Source organism: Pristis pectinata, chromosome 9, assembly GCF_009764475.1.
Source record: "Pristis pectinata isolate sPriPec2 chromosome 9, sPriPec2.1.pri, whole genome shotgun sequence".
NCBI lineage: Eukaryota > Metazoa > Chordata > Chondrichthyes > Rhinopristiformes > Pristidae > Pristis > Pristis pectinata.
The window spans coordinates 1,206,851-1,213,066 of record NC_067413.1 but is presented as its reverse complement, the minus strand read 5'-3'; positions in this window follow the sequence as shown (position 1 = coordinate 1,213,066).

The window sequence follows — 6,216 nt, the reverse complement described above, 5'->3', positions numbered from 1 at the left end:
CATCGTATGCCTCTCGTTAACCACAAAAATCAGCACAAGCCCGTGCTCACTCCTGGGGAGAAGCTGAAACGGCACTCAAGGTTCCTGGCCTGAATAACCCTGTACCACACAGTGCGGGGGTGAGTGGCTGGAGGATCACCTTTTGCAGACAGGCAGATTAGTCAAAGTGCTAATGAACAAGGCCATTCAGCCCTCAGATCCTACCCCACCATTCAACATCACAGCTGATCCTGGTGCCCAAGACCATTTCCTACATCTTCCTCCCATTCTTTGATTCCCATATGAACAGATATCTATCGATCTTGGTTTTGAAAGAACCCAGTGCCCAATATTCCCACAGCTTCTGGCTGGAGGCTTCCAAGGATTCATTGTCCTCTGTATGAAGAACTTTCTCTTCACCTCAGTGTGGGTGGAAGTCAGAAACAGGAAGGGAGCAATCACTCTATTGGGATCTACGGACCCCCCCCCCCCCAATAGCAACAGAAGCACTGAGGAGCAGATTGGGAGGCAGATTTTGGAGAGGTACAAAAATAACGGGGTTGTTGTCATGGGTGATTTCAACTTCCCTAATATTGATTGGCACCTCCTTAGTGTAAAGGGGTAGATGGGGCAGAGTTTGTTAGGTGTGTCCAGGAAGGATTCCTGACACAGTATGTGGACAGGCTGACTAGAGGGGAGGCCATTCTGGACCTGGTACTAGGCAATGAGCCTGATCAGGTTTCAGATCTCTCAGTGGGAGAGCATTTTGGAGACAGTGACCATAACTCCTTGACCTTTACCATAGCCTTGTAGAGGGATAGGAGCAGACGATATGGGAAAGTGTTTAACTGGGGGAGGGGGAATTATGATGCTATTAGGCAGGAACTTTGGAGTGTAAATTGGGAACAGATGTTCTTGAGGAAGTGCACAATGGAAATGTGGAGGATATTTAGGGAGTACGTGCATGGGGCTCTGGATAGGTTTGTCCCATCAAGGCAGGGTAAGGATGGTAGAGTGAAGGAACCGTGGTTGTCAAGAGATGTAGAATATCTTGTCAAGAGGAAGAAAGAAGCTTACCTGAGGTTTAGAAAGCATGGATCAGACGGCTCTGGAGAGTTACAAGGTAGCCAGGAGGGAGCTTAAGAATGGACTTATGAGAGCTAGAAGGGGGCATGAGAAGGCCTTGGCAAGTAGGATTAAGGAAAACCCCAAGGTGTTCTACATGTATGTGAAGAATAGGAGGATGAGTAGAGTGAGGGTAGGACCAATCAGGGATAAAAGAGGAAACATGCGCCTGGAGACGGAAGAGGTAGGGGAGATCCTTAATGAATACTTTGCTTCAGTGTTCACCAGTGAGAGAGACCTTGATGTTTGTGAGGATGGTGTACGACAGGCTGATACACTAGGGCATGTCGACGTGAGGAAAGGGGATGTGCAGGAACTTTTGAAAAACATTAGGATAGATAAGTCACCGGGGCCGGACGGGATATATCCAGGGTTATTACGGGAAGCGAGGGAAGAGATTGCTGCGCCTTTGGCGATGATCTTTGCATCCTCACTGGCCACAGGAGTAGTGCCAGATGATTGGAGGGTGGCAAATGTTGTTCCTTTGTTCAAGAAAGGGAGTAGGGATAACTCTGGGAATTACAGACCAGTGAGTTAGTGGTTAGGGTTAGTTACTTCACTGGTGGGAAAATTACTGGAGAAGGTTCTTAGAGACAGGATTTATGGGCATTTGGAGAAGCATAGGCTGATTAGGGACAGTCAGCATGGCTTTGTGAGGGGCAGGTCGTGTCACGAGCCTGATTAAATTCTTTGAGGATGTGACAAAGCACATTGATGAAGGTAGAGCAGTGGATGTGGTGTACGTGGACTTTAGTAAGGCGTTTAATAAGGTTCCTCATGGAAGGCTCATTCAGAAAGTCAGGAGGCATGGGATCCAGGGAATCTTGTCTGTGTGGATTCAGAATTGGCTCGAACATAGAAGACAGAAGGTGGTTGTAGACAGAGCATATTCTGACTGGAGGTCGGTGACCAGTGATGTTCTGCAGGGATCTGTTCTGGGACCCCTGCTCTTTGTGATTTTTATAAATGACTTGGATGAGGATGTGGAAGGGTGGGTTAGTAAGTTTGCTGATGATACAAATGTTGGTGGTGTTGTGGATAGTGTAGAAGGTTGCTGCAGGACATTGATAGGACGCAGAGCTGGGCTGAGAAGTGGCAGATGGAGTTCAACCTGGAAAAGTGTGAAGTGATTCACTTTGGAAGATCAAATTTGAAGGCAGAATACAAGGTTAATGGCAGGACTCTTAGCAGTGTGGAGGAACAGAGGGATCTTGGGGTGCACATCCATAGATCCCTCAAGGTTGCCGCGCAGGTTGATAGGGTTGTTAAGATGTATGGTGTGTTGGCCTTCATTAGTCGGGGTATTGTGTCCAAGAGCCGTGAGATGATGTTGCAGCTCTATAAAACTCTGGTTAGACCACACTTGGAGTATTGTGTTCAGTTCTGGTCGCCTTGTTATAGGAAGGATGTGGAAGCTTTTGGGAGGGTGCAGAGGAGATTTACCAGGATGCTGCCTGGATTGGAGAGCACGTCTTATGAGGATAGGTTGAGCAAGCTAGGGCTTTTCTCTTCGGAGCAAAGGAGGATGAGAGGTGACTTGATAGAGGTGTACAAGATGATAAGAGGCATAGATCGAGTGGACAGTCAGAGACTTTTTCCCAGGGCGACAATGGCTCACATGAGGGGGCATAATTTTAAGGTGATTTGAGGAAGGTATGGGGGAGATGTAAGAGGCAAGGTTTTTATTTACAGAGAGTGGTGGGTGCGTGGAACGCACTGCCAGCAGAGGCTGTGGGGGCAGATACATTAGGGACATTTAAGAGACTCCCATAGGCACAGGGACATCGGCACACCTTGGCTCCCATAGGAACATGAATGCTGGAGAAATGGAGGGCTATTTAGGAGGGAAGAGTTAAATTGATCTTAGAGCAGGATAAAACGTCTGCACAACATTGTGAGCCGAAGGTCTTATACTGTGCTGTAGTGTTCAATGTTCTAAATGGGCTGACCCTCATCCTGAAACAGGGACCCCAGCTCCAGATTACATAATGGTTATGTAGAGTCACACAGCACAGAAACAGGTCCTCAGCCCACCATGTCCACCTACAGTAATCCCATTTACCGGCATGGTCTGTGCCCTTACCTGCTTTGGCGATTCCTCATCCAGATACTTCCTAAATGTGAGAGTCTCTGCCTCCATCACCCCTCAGGTAGTGCCTTCCAGATCCCAGCTGCTTCCTCAATTCTCCCTTTACTCCTCACCTTAAACTTACAGCCTCTGGCTTTAGACATCTCTATTATGGGGAAGTTTCTCACTACCCACCCAATCTCTGCCTCAGAATTTTGTACCTGTCAGGTATCCTCTCAGTTTTCTCCACTCCAAGGAAAGCAAACCCTGTCTCTCCCATAACTAAAATGCTCCAATGTCTTGGTGAATCTCCTCTGCACCCTCTCCACATCCTTCCTATAGTGTGGTGACCAGGACTGTGCACAATATTCTTGCTGTAGCCTAACCAATGTTCTCCATAGTTGTGTTACTACTCCCTGCTCTTGTATCAGGGACAGGGTCCCCCTTGTCCTCACATTTCACGACACCAGCCAATGTATCCAACACATCATTCTCCGCCACTTCCGCCATCTCCAACGGGACCCCACCACCAAGCATATCTTCCCCCCCTTTCTGCCTTTCGCAGGGACCGCTCTCTCTGCGACTCCCTAGTTCACCCCTGACCCCACCCCGGGAACTTTCCACTGCCCCTGCCATAGGTGCAACACCTGTCCCTACATCACCTCCATCCAAGGACCCAAACTGTTCTTTCAGGTGAGACAGAGATTCACCTGCACCTCCCTTAACATCATCCACTGCATTCGGTGCTCCAAGTGTGGCCTCCTCTACATTGGTGAGACCAAATGCAGACTGTGACCGTTGCGCAGACACCTGCGCTCCGTCCGTAACCGCGATCTGCATCTCCCCCTCCCACACTATCACTGATATGTCAGTCCTCGGCCTCCTCCACTGCCAGGAGAATTCCAAGCGCAAACTGGAGGAACAGCACCTCATTTTCTGGCTTGGAACCTCACAGCCCAATGGCATGAACATCGAATTCTCCCAATTTAATTAATCCCCACACCCCTTCCTCACAACCTGTCCCCCCCCACCACAATTCTCTCTTTTCCTATGTGTCTGTTTTCAACACCCCTTTTTTTCTCCTTACCTGTGACCCTCCCCCGGTGGATCTGCTCTCCCCTCCTCCCCCGCACCTGCCCATCACTGTCTCTTACCTGCATCTACCTATCACCACCCTGTGCCCACCCCACCTCCCCTCTCCTGTCCACCTATCACTGCTCTGCTTTTCCCTCCTATATATCGGGCTTCCCCTTTTCCTATTTTCAGTCCTGAAGAAGGATCCTGACCCGAAACGTTGACCGCCTGCTTTTCTCCACGGATGCTGCCTGGCCTGCTGAGTTCCTCCAGCATCATCGTGTTTTTCATCTAGATTCCAGCATCTGTTGTCCTTTGTTTCACCAAATTATTAATGTAGATACCTAACAGCAGAGGTCCCAACACCAAACCCCGTGCTACGTTGCTGGTCACAGGCTTCCAATCTCAAAAGCAACCCTCTGCCATCACCTTCTGTCTCCTATCACCAACCTAACTTTGGATCTGATTTGCCAGCTTGCCATGGCTCCCATAGGCTCTAATCTTTTGGATCAGCCTTTCATGTGGGACTTTGCCATGTAGACTACATCAACTGTACCTTAATCAATGTATTTTGTTACTTCAAAAACCTCAATCAAATTAATGAGACAGTATTTCCCAACAACAAAACTATGCTCACTATCCATAATCAATCCCTGCCTTTCCAACTGTCTTTTAAATGTTGTTATTGTACCACTTCCTCTGGCAGCTCGTTCTATATACCCACTGCCCTCTCTGTGTGAAGAAGTTTCCCCTCTCACCTTAAACCTACGTCCTCTAGTTTTTGATTCCCTTTCCCTGGGATAAAGACCGTGACCATTCGCCCTATCCGTGCCCCTCACGATTTTATACACATCTATAAGGTCACCACTCAGTTTCTGACCCCTCCAAGGATTAGCCTGTGCAACCTCTCCCTACAACTTCGTCCCTGAGTCCAGGCACCATTCTTGTAAATCTTTGCACACTTTCCAGTTTAATGATGCATTTCCTATAACAGGGAGAACAAAACTGTACACAACACTCCAGGTATGGCCTCAACAACATCTTGTACAATTGCAACATGTCATCCCAACTCCTGTACTCAATGACCTGACTTAAGAAGTCCAGCATGCCAAGTGCCTTCACCACCCTATCTACCTGCAACACCAGGTTCAGGGAACCCTGTACTTGTACTCCTTGGTCCCTCTGTTCTACAACACTCCCCAGGGCCCGACTGTTCACTGTGAAAGTCCTACCCTGGTCTGGTGCAACATCTCACACTTAACATAAAACAGCACAGGCCCTTCGGCCCACAATGTTGTGCTGACATTTTATCCTGCTCTAACATCTATTGAACCCTTCCGTCCCACATAGCCCTCCATTTCTCTATCATTCATGTGTCTAAGAGTCTCTTAAATGTCCCTAATGTATCTGCCCCCACAACCTCTGCCGGCAGTGTGTTCCACGCACCCACCACTCTCAGTGTAAAAAAACTTACCCCTGACATCCCCCTTATACCTTCCTCCAATCACCTTAAAATCATGTCCCCTCGTGTTAGCCATTGTCGCACTGGGGAAAAGTCTCTGACTGTCCACTCGATCTATGCCTCTTATCATCTTGTCCACCTCTATCAAGTCACCTCTCATCCTCCTTCTCTCCAAAGAGAAAAGCCCCAGTTTGCTCAACCTATCCTCATAAGACGTGCTCTCCAATCCAGGCAGCATCCTGGTAAATCTCCTCTGCACCCTCTCTAAAGTTTCCACATCCTTCCTATAATGAGGCAACCAGAACTGAACACAATACTCCAAGTGTGGTCTAACCAGAGTTCTATAGAGCTGCAACATTAGCTCCTAGCTCTTGAACTTATCCAAATTAAACTCCATTTGCCATTCCTCGGCCCACTTACCCAGCTATTCAAGATCCCCCTGTAAATCCTGAGAACCACCTTCACCGTCTATGATACCACTTATTTCAGTGTCACCTGCAAACCTACT